Genomic DNA, 15,728 nt, shown 5'->3' on the forward strand with positions numbered 1-15,728 from the left:
AATTCCTTCATAACATATGGAGTTTTCGGTGATAACGGAAATAAATTTAAATAGGAAATAGGTAAATAGGTACATTTAAATAGGAAAAAAAAACCCAGAGAGCTATGGAAATGAAGTGCTGAAACAGAAGATATGAAAGCCCTTCTTTGGGAGCATTGTGCTGTTTCCAATAATTCCCAAGTCTGTGCAAATGTGGGCTTAAAAGAATCATGTCAGCTTCTTGGTGCAAAGGAATAATCCACTTTGACAAATAGTACAAGTGATTGGAATATAGCACACTCTACTGATAACAGTTGAAGAAAATTTGTTGGCAGGCAACAGGTGTGGTTATTTGGAACTCTACACGTGTTCGATCTACTTTCATTTTTTTACATACATGTACCAGAGTCTAAAACGAATTTTTTATTTTAATGGCATTAAGTCTTTCGATTTCACTTCCCCAGTATTTATTAAATTCTTACTAAGTGCCCTGGATTTTGCTCTGCTGTCCAATAGGATAGCTACTAGCCACATGTGGCCATTTAAACTTAAATTTAACTTAATTAAGCCACACATTAGCCACACGTGACCTGTGCCTACTATACTGAACAGCAGCTATAGAACACTGCCATCATTATAGACAGTTCTACTGGACAGCGCTGTTCTCCAGTCTTGCTATTCAAAACATGATCCAAGTTGCAGTTACATCAGCCTAACTTGGGTGTGTGCTAAACTCTTGCTACAATTGCTAAAACAAGATATGAGGTGATCTGTATTCACATTAAAGTTTCAGACATGATGCTTTTACCTGGGGAAGTGTAAAAATGCAGAGCTCAATTCAGAAAGTCTGGAATAGGCCCCAAAACGCTGCATTTCTAACAGGCTCCCAGATGACATCAATGCTGTTGTTCTGTGGACCACACTTTGAGTATCAAGGATCTAGAGGAAATGAATATAATGTGAGAATAGGCTTTTGACCTCAGAAAACATACCTTCTTTGCAAAGGATAAGATTTAAACATATTAGCCACTAATACAATAAAGAATCTGGAAGAGATTATTGATTTGGAAGAGGATATTATGAAACTAGTTGTATAGGTAGTGGCCACACCTTGCTGTTTTTTCACCACTGTGATAATCATTAGTAAGTACGGACCATAAAGCAGAAGCACAAATATCATCATGGTGAACACTCAGTCTGTGAAAATAGATCAGTTTTCTGAGCAAGAAATGAAGAGACAGAAACAAGAAAAAATCCAAAGTTCCCATTTCAGGAAAACCCACAATTAAGATTGACAGGAATGGTGAAATACTGCAGAGCTTCAGGAGGTTAAAAAAGCAGAATTTCTCACAGTCAGTAGACCACCATTTACAAAAAATAAAATCTCAAACTACTAGTATTTTAAGCTTGAAACGCAATTGCTTTAAAAAAAAAAAAGAATAAAAACACAAAATATATCGATACTTTCCAGGAACCCAAATGACAATGGAAATGTAGACAAGTGGAGAAATCTCTCCCGGCTACCACTCTTGGATTTTCAAACTTCTTTTGGAAAACTATCCAAATAGTGGGGCTGCCACAGGTCATGTCTACAGCCACCTTCCTGGAGAAAGTGTAGAAATCCCTGATGTTTTACAAAATTTTCCTATACAAATTCTACTGCACTGAAGGTGTTTAAATTGGAACTACCTGACTCATGCGGCCCTTGTGTCAAGAACAGCTACAACAAAGTGGAATTTGGAGGAAGGGAAGACAATAGGGTAAAAAAATTTTTTCAGTGTATCTTCATTAAGTAAATGCAGAGCTAAGAACGTCCTGTTTCCTAAGATACCTCCGCTAATTTGAGATGCTTCTCGAATAGTAGCCTGGACACGTGGAAGAAGATGTGGCTCTAGTATGACATCACGATCACTACCACCGTCACCACCATCACCCTAAGCATCACTTACTCTGCTCCAGAACATGTGCTCATCTTGCTTGTGGATTATTTCATGGCCCTGAAGGAGCAACAGACTGAGAAGCTGCTCCATTCCTATTTTCAAGGCGCACTCTGACTCCAATCATTAAAGCCTCTATGTGAATAAAAGAATAAATATTTAAGAGACAAAATACTAACTTCAGTTTGCTTTGATTCATGGAATATAGTAAAACCCAAAAGTACAATCTAATTAATGTTGTGATTTGACCTGTAATGAAATAAAAATGATTAAAAATATTAATATTTTCATTTCTTATCACCTTTTCCAGCCTCATGCTACTAAAAAGGGAAAACTATTTCAGAAGAATGGTTTGGGGTATGAAATGTTTGATTTCCCTGAAGTAGATTTTAGTTAATGCTATTTAAAAGATAAGTAAAAGAATTAAGCAAATGTGTTAGAATAAATGAAAACACTCTTTTGGAAATACTTCTTTGGGAATCTCTTAAGGAGAAAATTTGTTTTATAAACAGTATTATTGAATTATTTTACCTTAAAAAGTGTTTGAGGCTTTTTTCCTAATAATTTCATCTTCCTCTTATGTAATGGACTTAAAACAATTAAATAGCAATATTGTGATTTTGCCTGTTGGGCTAATCTCACCACCAATAGCAGAAACTTCTTTGAAGTAGAGCTTTGTGTAATAAGCAGAAGAAAAAAATCTAAGCGTGAGAGTATTTGGACCTCATTCATCAAGAAGTTAATTTTTCTTTTCTTTTCGAGAAGCAAGAAGAGCTATACAATCCAGTCATCACCAAAGACAGAAGTTATTCCAAGGAATTCAAAGAGAATTGCATAGAGAAATCCCATAGACTCTGCTCTGTATAAATTTGTGCATTGGAAATAGACAAGGAAATAGCAAAATTGGATACACTGTTGATGGATTCCAAATAGCTAAAGAAGAAAAAATCCACTAATGATGGCTTTGAACAATAAGAGACAAAAAAACTGAAAATCAAAACTAGTTTTGGTTTCAGGGAATGACCCATGCAGGATGGGGCTCAGAAGTGAATATTGTGGAACAAAAACAGAAAGACTCAGACCCAAACACAACCAAAGAAGAAGTTTAGGACAAAGACAGAGATAACAAAGTGAGCTTCCTTAATTCAGAAGTCTTCTACCGCTCAAATTCTCGGTGGAATAACCAAAGAAATAAAAAGAAATAGGGACAAATGTCTATCATCACAAGAAGTTTTAAAAAATAAGAAAGGTGGTATACACAGACCAGGAACTTCAGGCATCTCCACTATACAGACTTTTGACAAGACCATATGAAGACAAGGGCCAAGCTGAGGGTCAAAGACGAAGCCAGCCTGGGGAGGAAGAGTGTGAGAACATAAGCTGAACCCTAATTCAGAGTGACAGGTCAGGCCTTGAGTGGCAGATTACAACCTCAAAAGAGACTTTGGAAAATGTAATAAATGTTGGCACACAAAGCAGTGTGCTACAGCAGTACTTCCAAGCTTGTATTTGGTGTGGAGAAATGGCCTGCCATGTGGGGCATGGAAGTATCACAATACGGTGGTGAGAATTTGACATTGCTAGAGTTAATTTTGTTTTTTTTTTTTTATTTATTGTTTTTTTTTTTAATATTTATGTGTTTAATTTGGCTGCATCAGGTCTTAATTGTGGCACGTGGGCTCTTTGTTGCAGCAGGCGAAATCTTTCATTGAAGTACAAGGGCTCTTTGCTGTGGAGCACAGGCTTCTATCTAATTGTGGTGCATGGGCTCAGTAGTTGCTAGTTGCGGGAGTGCAGGCTTAGTTGCCTTGAGGCATGTGGAATCTTAGTTCCCCAATTAGGGATCGAACCCACATCCCCTGCATTGGAAGGTGGATTCTTAACCACTGGATCACCAGGGAAGTCCCTAGAGTTAATTTTGGACAACCACTGCCATCATAGGAATGAAACTCTCTACCTTGCAAGTGCCTCTGCTGGTAGCATTCTTCCTCTCCTTACAGACAATTTCAATCCTAATATGTAAAAATAAACAAACAACAAGCAAACATACACACATACTGTGTCTCTGAGTCCAAAAATTTTAAGGGGGTTCCATATAACCTCAGTAAGAACTATTTCACTTCTAAATAGTAAATAAACCCATATCTTCTATAAGGATGAACAGACAGAAAAATAAAACCTGTTTCAACACATGTTAAACCCTAAACATGTTTAAATTTGCTTATAAGCATGCCTACCTATCTGAAATATCAGAGCTCATTTCCACCTATGAAACAGCCTTTTTGATAGAAACGGAAAACTTTGAAAACCTCTTATTTTTATTGTTCATGAAATTTGAAAGGTCAGTACATAAAAGAACAGTCTGAGATAAGGAGAAGTCGCTTCTAGGTGGAAATTATATTTTCAAATATTAATCAGTGGAAGCAGTGAGCAGCAGATTGGTTGCTACAGAAAGTAAAATATGGCCTAGCCTACCCCAAGAAATATTTACAGAACATAGAAGAAAATAGCCAAGGGATCAATATGGTAAGTGAAAAGATAATAGGAAGACAGAAAATTGATCCAGGAGTTCCCCTATGTTCATAATAAAAATTCCAAAAGCAGCAATTTAAGGAAAAAGCTATCTGCAGAAGATGGAGGGAGAAGATGCAAAGAAAATAAAAATGAAGATAAGTTCATTCAGCTGAAGGGAGCTGAGACCATAAATCAAAAATGGTACCTGGAGAGACTTCCCTGGTGGTCCAGTTGTTAAGACTCTGTGCTCCTAATGCAGGGGGCACAGGTTCAATCCTTGGTTGGGGAAGCAAGATCTCACATGCTGCATGGTATGGCCAACAAAAAAAAAAAGTAAATAAAAATAAATAAATTACAATATGGTTTTTAAAAAATGGTACCTGGATAGTAGGCAAAATTAATGAGAAGTAAAAGATGAAAACAATCTTCATAGTTACAAGAATAGAGAAAAAAAGAACAAAACTAAAACTATCCCGGCAGAAAACCAAGCAACATCCAAAAAAAGAAAACCATCTCAATGTCATAATTTTCCTTCACAATTCTATATTTCAAAAGCAAACTCTTCAACATCCATAAAGTTAAGATGACTATCAATGTGGACTCAAGAAATCTGTGTCCAGCCAAGCTATCATTCACGTTTGGAGGCAACAAAGACATCCTCACATCCAAGAACTTGGAAAATGTCCCCCACATGTATTCTTTTTCTCAAATGAGATGTTAGAAGAAACTCTGAAAAAATCCAAATAAAAGAATTTTGGGTGAGTAATAGAATCTGCAATTATTAGAATTATTGCCTGAATAATCATTAATATGGTTACATAAAAGCAGCAATATACAATTCTCTAAATAGAACTATTCAACATAAAAAGACTATATAGTGATTGCGAGAGGGAAGAAAAAAAAGAGAGCGAAAGAAAATAGGGAAGAAAAGAAAAGAAAAAGAAAGGTAGAAAGGAGAGAATATTTATTCTATCACATTAAGCAGGAGACCCTTCAGTCTGTGATTAATTAGTTTAAAACATAGGTTCTAGTACATTTTTTATTTAGTTTTTTGGTAATAAAATTTTAAAAAATAGACTAAATCATTGCAAAAGTAGCAAGAAAATTTAAACTATACATTAGGATATGGGGAAGAAATGGTTATTGCAGAAAAAAGAAAAGTGCTTTTCTAGAAATTTGTAGTAAAATCTTCAGAAATAAATACTTTGGGAAACAAAGATTGGTAGATTCACCCCACAACATATTATTCCTGTAGTTCTTTGTAAACTTTTGCTTTAGGCTATAAGTATATAGTCTAACACAGCAAATATATTTAATTATACAGTGTTGGTATAGTAATTTTCAATAAATCTCTCATGGTCAAGAGTGGCTGTCCACTCAACATTCATCCCTTTATTCTCATACAGCACCTGTGGTTCAGAAGAGACTGACCACCTCCACCCTCAGCCCAGCTCCCGGAACATGACCTTTTCAGTTTAAGCTAAAGAGTTCACTCCATTCCCCCAGCCACAGTTAATATTCCCAAATGGTCAGATTCAGATTAGGTTCAAGGACCCTCACTTGGACGAGTGGAACAGAGTGCTCAACCCCTTCCCCTGTATACTGTCCTGCCATATCCCCAAACTGCAAAATCCTTTTTAGTAATGACAACAGCAGATAAGCAGAGCCAAGAAAAAAGTAAGAAAAGGAGGCCAGAACCACCAGATTGCTAATATGCGGCGATAAACTTTCTCAACCTTTGAGCCACTTTGAAATGAATTTTCTTGTAACTGTTCCTGGAGGCATCCTAATTGATACAAACTCTGTTGTTGCCTTTTTTAAGGTGTTTAGAAACTCTTGATGAATTTGGATCTGACCAACATCGTTTTCATCAGTCTGGCATGAGTAAAGCAATGCACATTTGTCAGCGGAGGGCCATGGGCAATGATTTAAAATTTGCTTAGGCTTTAAGTTTTCAGATATATGACAATTTCCTAGCTGTGTCATTTGGGAATACCATCAAGACATTGTCACTTCCCAAGACTCTCAGCAATGTGCACATCAGAACGTTCTCTTCATGAATGGCAAATCCTGGAAAGTAATCCACTTTTTTATAGTGAGACCACCTTTAGGTAACAAAATTAAGTAGGGATTAAACACAGCTAAAGTTGATCTTAAAAAGCCAAGAGTAAAACTAAAAAGCCTAAAATATTAATTTGTGTGTTGAAGGAGAAAGCTAAATAAAGTGGTTTTTGCAGCTTTCTGTATTTAAAAAATAAATGTAGTCATCAAAATTAAGTATGTGTTTGCTTGAATTTTAACTGTGATGCTACTTTCAGTTTTCACTGTGTCAAGAATCACATTCTTCAGCATCAAGAGAATAATTTTAGGGATGTTTTTCAGATTTCTTTCATTAAAGCAGGGTTTTGGGGTGGTCCACCCATACTTGACCATTAAATGCTAAGTGATTTTACCAGACTCTGCGTTTCTCTACCCTACCTTTCGGGAATTAGTGACCTCCTACCCATCTAATAATTGTTTCCAAGATAGTTGTTGTTGCAAAATCTCTAAAATTCCCAACCAGAAAAGTACCCCCAACATAAACTGTTTCTGCTGGGCTCTGGTTTTCTGAATTAGAGAGACATGGAAAAAGAGACCATATTGTGTGGAAGAAGTGATATGGGTTCTGTGTCACAGGAGGAAATGGCACTAGAGCAGAACAAAGAAAACCTGCATTTTATCCTCAGGTACCCCTCTTTTGTTTCCTCAAAGTAAGCTACAAAATTTCTCTAAGCTTCGAATTAGTATACAGGCTTTGTGTTGAGAGTCAAATGCCAGCAAAATGTAAGAAGATTTTGATATCATATTTACTCCTGTTCCAGGAAAGAGACCTCTGTCCCCAACTTCCTCATGTTTGAAACATTTGATTTAGGGCTATTTTTTTTTCTCTTTCACAATCTCATTATTTTTCTATTAATCTGTTGCCTGCATCCTCAAGTAATACGAGGAAAGATGATTTTAAGTGTGGAAATGACTCACCAGGGGATTTTGAAGAGTTTACTTTCTCCATAGACTGTGGTCTATGTAAATGCAGGAATTAATCTCAGATAGTCTCTTGAGGACTTTCCCAGCCTAATAATTCTGCGATTCATGAAGGGAAAAGTCTCTGAACCTTGGAAACGGACTTAGAATTATAACCCCTAGAGCTGAGGAAATCAGCAGTACGGTAGATGTCTCAGAATGAACCACAGTTGTATAATTTCCAAACTGTGATGGTCACTCTTAAGGCTCCATAATAACCAGAGATTTGCAAAGCAGAGTGTAAAATAGTTATGAATGTGGTCAAGTGTGCAGGACTATTTCCTAAAATGGCTAATGTTCAGCATAAATTTCTTCAGGCAGAAGCATCAAATGTGTTACGTGTGGTACACAAGAAGACAGCTTTTCCTAAACACGATCTGCATTCTGCCATTTCTGAGCTTTTAACAAGAGCCTTTACAATGCAGGGGTGTGGAGAATTGACAGATTTTGTACATTTTAGTGCTTTTTCACAATGTTTGCTATGTTCAGCAGAATATAAGCTTTCAGATTTAAAATATGTTTTCTAGCTTATCCCACTGTGCAAATCAGTACATTAAGAAAGCCTAGCAGAAAACCATAAGCAGGCAGATAGAAAAGCTGCAAGAGGCTTTCCCATCAAGTGTGATGGGAAATAAGATTTAAACATCAGTTTGCCCACCACGGTATGACCCAGAAATTACAGCCCAGAAATAGAAAAAAATATCCAAACAAGGTCAACAGAGACACACTAGATTGTGAACTTTGAAAGAACACACCTAAAATAATTCAAATTAAAATATACTTCATTAAGCATACTGTATTAAACATATTGTACTAAAGCACGTTGTTAATGTAGGATAAACTGCTACAACAAATAAGCCTATGTAGAGTTCATATTTCTTGCTCTCTCAATAGTCCAGACAGGTGTTCCTGGCTGACAAGCAGCTCTCCTCCACGCAGGGATAAAGAGCTCCAGGCTGTTTACATCCAGGACTTTGCCATCATTGCCCACATCCTAGAGGCTGCTTCGTGATGCCTAAGGTTAAGTGGCAGAGAGAGGAAAAGAACATGGAGGAGGTACGTCCACTTAGATAAAGACCCCAGGCTGGAAGCACAGTCCTTCCACTCTCATTCCCTTATGAAGAACTCAAAGGGTGGTCCTTTGATTGATTTTGCTGCAAGGGAGGTTCAAAACCATAGTCTTGCCAAATGCCCAGGAAGAAGGGGAGAAGGGATTCTGGTGTCCAACAAATCAAAGAAATAATAGTGTGTGCAATATGCATTGTACACAAAAAATTCTTGTTGATACTTCCGTTCTAACACATTTAATTATTGGAAAAATGTTTTAACACATTACAAGGAAGCTAGAGTAATTATGATACAAAGTAGCAGAAGTATAAAGATAATTACAATCATTTTGTTCTCTCATAAAAATAAGCCATTGGTTTGAGAACACAGGTGGTAACGAATTTCAGGAAGCTAATTTTGGACATCGAGGTACCATCACCCAAATATGGCATCAATGGGAATTAAAATATTCTGCGATTTAATAGAAAATAGAGAAGAGAAAATGGGTTTTTTAAGACCTGTGAGTACCTTTATTTAAAATGTGAGATTAAGCAATAACCTCTTCATATTCCAATTTCTCTTCTTCAAAGAGATAATGCCTGGATTTCTTCCTAACAGTTACTCTTGGGCTATCTGTGATAAACAATTAAAAAGAGATAAAACAGAGAAAACACTTTGAAATGTTGTAAGGCTATGTATAGTCATTAAAGATTTTTTTAAAATACCAATTCTTTGCTTGTACTCAGTTTTTAAAATTCAAAGATCAAGTAGAATGGTACAGCCTATTAATTCAATATTTAAGTTACTTTTTAAAATTTAACAGAATATTGTTTTAGCTCTTTATTGGGGTATAATTGCTTTACACTGTTGTGCCACTTTCTGCTATACAACAAAGTGAATCAGCTGTATTTTTGACAATAATTTGCCTCATAATGAATGTCTCCACTTACACTCTTTCTCAGGGTTACCAATGTAAAAAAAAAATCTTGCTGTTTTTCTTGTTTCTGTTACTATTTTGTAGGTCCTTTGAAGAGAAGTAACATATTAGATGTTATTCTAGGTGGTAAAGCAGAAAATTTTTTTACACTGTAACTGTATCAGTAAAAAAAAGTTTCTAATCTTATATGTTGTGTGTGTGTATAATTTGCAATTACATACTTTTGTCATTGAACTACTATATTATGTAATTATGAAACTTAAAACCTAGACACTTTAGATGACAACATAAAAATAAAAAATATACTTTAAATAACTTTTATTTATTAAAGATATAGAAAGCTTTCTGTTCTTGTTAAAAATTGAAATATTTTAATAATTTTTTATAAAAGAAAAAATTTATTTTGATTCAATAATATTTTAGAGCAACGTGATTGATTTTGCCTACATTAACATTTTGAGATCCAGCTATTAAAAGATATTCTAGGACTACCCTGGTGACGCAGTGGTTAAGAATCCTCCTGCCAATGCAGGGGACACAGTTTTGAGCCCTGGTCCGGGAAGATCCCACATGGCTCGGAGCAACTAAGTCCGTGTGCCACAACTACTGAGCCCATGTGCCACGACTACTGAAACCTGCGTGCGCGCCTAGAGCCCGTGCTGCACAACAAGAGAAGCCCATGCACCACAAGGAAGAGTAACCCCCACTTACCACAACTAGAGAAAGCCCACATACAGCAATAAAGACCCAACCCAGCCAATAAATTAATTAACTAATTTAAAAAATAATAAGTAAAGGTATTCTAAGTTCAGCTTATATTTATAGTGGTTTTAATGTATATCAAAATTGGATAAGATATTTCATGAAGCTGCAATATGCAGTATGTACTTAGGTTCATTGCTAACGGTAATGGATCCAGACTTCAATAATCATGATGATTCCGAATTTTTACTGACTTATTATGAGATCTGATCAGATCGTTGCAGGGTTTGGTTTTGTTTTGTTCTGCTTCCTTAATGTCACAATTGGGCTTATAAAGAGCTTCCACTTGGACTAAGTGAAGCTAACACCCCTGAAAATGTTATTATTCATTTTACTAGCACTTTAGCATGAACTTTCATCTACAGTTTGTTTGAGAGTCTTTTTAATGCTTATCCATTTGGGGAGGATTAATTAAGTTAAAACTTGATATTTCCACTTAAAGACCCACAGAGAAATTACACTTAACTGCAATTCACTGAAAGCAGATGAGCTAGTGGAAGCAATTCTGTGGAGAGCCATATCAGAGACCTTGAGTATCCTGGCTGCCATGTCGGACCACATTGGGGCACCAGAGTCAGTCCACAGAGTAAATATGCATATGCTTGATCCTTTCTTACTTCCTTAAATAAAAATAAATAAAACTTGAAGTGCACCACAGTGGGCTATTTTTGCCCCATCCTGGGTGTGTTCACCCTCACTTTGAGATACTGGCTGAAGACATTGCATTCTAATTTCCTGGGGAACCTTTTTAAAAATGCAGTTTCTGATTGCATAGGTCTAGGGTAGGGACAGAGATTCTGCAGACCTAACAAGTTCCCAGATGCTGCCCATGCTCTTGGTCCACAGATCTCAAGTTGCAAGAACTTAGAATATAATTGCTTTAAAGATTAATTACAGATGACAAATATATTGGACAGTTCTATACTGAACAAATTCTTAGTCTGGGATCTGTTTACACAAACCTAGGAAAAAAGAGATCACCAAGAACAGAAAAATAAGTAACAAATAATTTTACCCTAATCAATATTTTCTTAAAATGCAGCTCCGTTCTACCATTTTCTAGACCTTTGGACATGTTTTATACAATGTTCTGACAAGAGGCAAGATTTCCCTTGTTGTCTAGAGTTGCTTAAGATTGTAGATAAGTCCATCAGCAGCAGAGAATGCAAAGCTAGCACCACAGAAGAGTTTACAGCCTCTTGATCACATAGTGCTTGCTTTCTTGTTTTTATCAATGCAGTGACCCTGACAGTGGTGTTGAAAGGATTTTAGAAGGTTATAGGACCAATAATACCTGATGTTAACTGTGCCTAGTAATCCTCACATGCCAGTATGTTTACAATATTTCTCTTCTCCTTTTCCTAAATTCAAGCTAGCTCATAGCTTCTCAATTATTAGAATACCCAGAAGCACTCTAAAATATTTTAGCATAAATTGAGATTGGACACTATGAAGGAGAAGGGAAACAGAGAATACTTTCCAAATATTTCATGAAATAGTTAAGAACAAAGAAATTCAATCCTAGGGTTTTTTTTTAACATTTATTTATTTATTTATGCCACTCCGGGTCTTAGTTGCGGCATGTGGGATCTTTGTTGCGGCATGCAGACTTCTTAGTTGTGGCATGCAGACTCTTAGTTGTGGCATGCATGCGGGATCTAGTTCCCCAACCAGGGATTGAACCTGGGGCCCCTGCATTGGGAGCATAGAGTCTTACCCACTAGACCACTAAGGAAGTCCCCAAAGTAAGCCTGTTTTTATATACATTCTCAAAGTATGTGCTACTCACTCTGAATTTAGTGTGCTTGCTAAAAAAAAAAAAAAAAAAAAAAAAAAAAGCCAAATTTGTCAAAGGAATTCTCAAGGTTTACAGAAGAAGATGAGAGAGAAAAAAAAAAATTGACAACAATTAACAGGACAATTTTATTTTAAAGGTGCGTATGAACCTAGAGAAAGGAGAATGGAATAAAAATGTATTCTTAATGGAGTCTTGAAACAATGAAAACTTTTGATCTTTTCCTTACCCACAAAAAAATAATTCAGGATTATATGTATAAATAATTAAAATCTAAGCATTCAATCAACTGAGAGTTTTTATAACTGCAATCTCAAAGTTCTTAATGACAGAAGATTTTCAGATGATATTTTAATAAAATTGCAACTAGATTATTTTAGTTTTTATTATGGGAGAGAAAGCTAGCTTAAAAAAAATCCTCTTTTTAAAATAACTAAATGTGAGTGCCATTTTCAAAAGAACTTTTAGTAACACATTCATCTCTGAGGTCTGTTTAAATGTTACGGAGCTTATACACAAACTTGCACACATGCATGCCCTTCTTTACTTGCAAAAAATTTACATATTTTTAAAAGTAAAACTACCTCACAAAATGCTTCCTTTTTGATGTTACTAAAAAAACACTTGGCTTTATTCTCTGAAGAAACATTAGCAACACTGAATATCCACCATTGTTAAATTATAATGAAGGATGCTAAAAAAAAATTCCTGCCGAAGTAAGTCATGTCAAGTTTCAAGAACAAAATTGAATACAATAATTAAATAAATACTAAGCAAATTCTCTCCCTATTATAATATTGATAAAAAACGTGCAGGTATTTCCTCTTTCCAGTGCACCCTTCAAGTGAAAATTAATCTGTTGTAGTTTTTTAAGTGTATTATTCCAACATGGGGAAAAGAAAGAACATCTTTTGTGTATCTAATATGTGTTGGGTAGTGTACAAATGTCGCGAAGGTACATATCTCGTGTGATACTTTCAAAAAAAGAGGCCGAAGGTGGAATTGTTTCCATTTTATGGAGAAGACACATGAGGTTAGAGAAATTAAGTCATCATGTCAGTGTCAGAAAGCTGGTAAGCGGCAAAGTATCTCTCTGCAGAACTCATGCCCTTTCCCTGATAAAGGCAAGTATTTGGTCCACGGGCAAAAATCATCCAGATGCATTTCCTATAGCAATCACACCACTGCAGTTCTGTTCAACTAGGCAGTACAAAAGTGTGGGTGTGGGGCACACTGACCGTACATTCAGATCCCGTCTTCCTCACCACCCATGCACATGTGCACAGGCAAACTCAAGAGACCCGACACTGAAAAGAACAAAAATAAAATTGTTTAAAATAAGATGAAACCTAAAACAATAATACATCACGTGCTTATACTGCAAAATGACAGTTACACTTGAATTTGTGCTGTCACAGTATAAAAATTAAATTGCTTTCATCCGTTATTTCATCAAACAGGTTTTCTGCCCCTTTCTGTCTCTTCTGCTGCTGGGACCCATATAATGCAAATGGTAGTATACTTAATGTTGTCACAGAAGTCCCTGAAACCATCTTAATTTTTTTAATTCTTTTTTTCCTTTTGGTGTTCTGTTTGGGGGATTTCCACTATGTTGTCTTCCAAGTCACTTATGTGTTTTTCTGTATGACCTAATCTGCTGTTGATTCCCTCTAGTGTATTTTTCATTTCGGTTACTGTATTCTTCCATTCTGACTGGTTCTTTTTTTATACTTTCTAATTCGTATTAAATTTGGCCTGCTGATCTCAATGTGCTCATTTATGATATGGGGGGTGAGGTGGATATTATACTGCATAGTAGGGAGAAAAATGGGCTATATGTGTCCCCAGTGGTGATGTTAGGCTAGAATTGACTAAATATCATGAATCAACTAGGTAATTCATCTAAAGTAAGTCTAAGCTGAATGATTTTGTATCTTGTCCTAAGGAATAAACTGTATGACTCTTGTAAAAGCTCAGTTTCTCAAAATAATAAGCATAAATACCACTCACTGCAACATCCTTTTGGATGACCCTCCACCCCTCCAGGGGAGTTCAAAGTTTATGTCCACTCATTTAGGTCTCTACCATTGCTGCATCCCTACACAGTAAAAAATAGTAAATCAGTATCAAAGGTAAAATACAGTTGTCAAGGGCTCTCAGTGGGTCTATTATAGAAGGTTGTGAAGACCAAATACGAGTCAAAATGCACTCCCTCCACTCGCTTCTTCTTCCTCTTAATGTAGCTGGAAAGCAGAGCAGGACCTGGGAAAGTTCAAGAATAGTGCTACTCTCTCTCAAGTTCAAGAGAAGCCTTCACAGAGGTGGGCAAAGTGACCCTCAATACTCACAGAAGAGGCTGGGCTGCTCAGCTAGGGCTTCAGTGCTGAAGCACTGACTCCAAAAGGGCCCCTTTATGCACAGGTAATGGTCAAGCATTCTTAACCTGACTCCGTTTTCAAGCAACAAATCTGTGTCGGAACTGGTTCCATTCTTTTGTTACAGTAGAAGCTCTGCTATTAAAAGAGGCAAGAGGAGAAGAGACAATATTCCTTTCTGTGTAGAATTCATTGGGCTTAGATTCCCACATACATATATTTTTATGTCTTTCCTCCCCTGTCTTTCTCTCCCTATGTTATTTCACACACACCATATCATCTAAATTAGTAAACTCTGAAACTGAAGGGATTTTCTGTAAAAATAAAGTAAAACTCACCGCTTTGCAGCTCCTGCTATTTAGTTATGTCCACTGTCCCTCTCTTTGTTGATGTCCACCACCAACTTCCTGTTCACAGCCATCCCATTCATACCAAAGTTATGTCCTGTGGCATCAAAACTCACATCAAGGGGTTGGTTTCACCAAAACCCTTTAATCTCTTTGTCTCTGAAGACTTTTTCCTTTCTCTAGAGACTCTCTTTCTTCCACTTAGCTCACCTACAACTATGGTCATACTCTATTAACCCATAGCTGCTCTGCCTGAAAAACTAGTAAATCAAGCTTCCTGCTTTTTTTACCACAATGCTGTGTCATTCTAGACTCACTGTACATGATTAAGATCATTTTAAGATAGGACAGATGTGTGAGTGTTTCAATGCCAATGAGAAAGATTCACTTGTTTGAAGCAGGTTGAATATACAAGAGAAGAAAGATAACAGTTGATAGAATAAGAATCTTGTGTGTCAATACCTCTAACATCTCTCAGTCCATCAAACCTTCCCTTTCATCACTTCAATCTTCACCTTGGATTCCATGAGCCATCGTTTTAGTAACATTCTTTCCTACATCATAAAATCCTTTCTCTCTCTGCCTTTTCCTGTACCCTTTTAGCAAAACCCCATTCTGGTTGGTCTTATCCATCTTCTTTCTTTCTGCCTATGTTCAATATAAGATGGTATCAAAAACCTCTCCTTCCACCTGTGCTCTGAACCCTGTCTTTTCCCATCTTGTGTATATTCAACCTCTCCTATTGGCTTTGAAACATGACCACCTCTCTCTCGTCTTACAAAGAAAGTCTCACTCAAGCTGTCTTTCCTCAACTACTCCTGTGTCTCTCTCCTCTCTTCAGAGCCAAGCTTCTTAAAAAACTTGTCTTCATTTACGGATTTCATCTTCTAATCTACCTCTCACCGTCCAGCCACTCCCGTGTGACTTCCATCCCCACCACTCAGTGAAATATCACTCTTCAAAGTCACCAATGTT

Source organism: Hippopotamus amphibius, chromosome 10 (assembly GCF_030028045.1).
Source record: "Hippopotamus amphibius kiboko isolate mHipAmp2 chromosome 10, mHipAmp2.hap2, whole genome shotgun sequence".
Lineage (NCBI taxonomy): Eukaryota > Metazoa > Chordata > Mammalia > Artiodactyla > Hippopotamidae > Hippopotamus > Hippopotamus amphibius.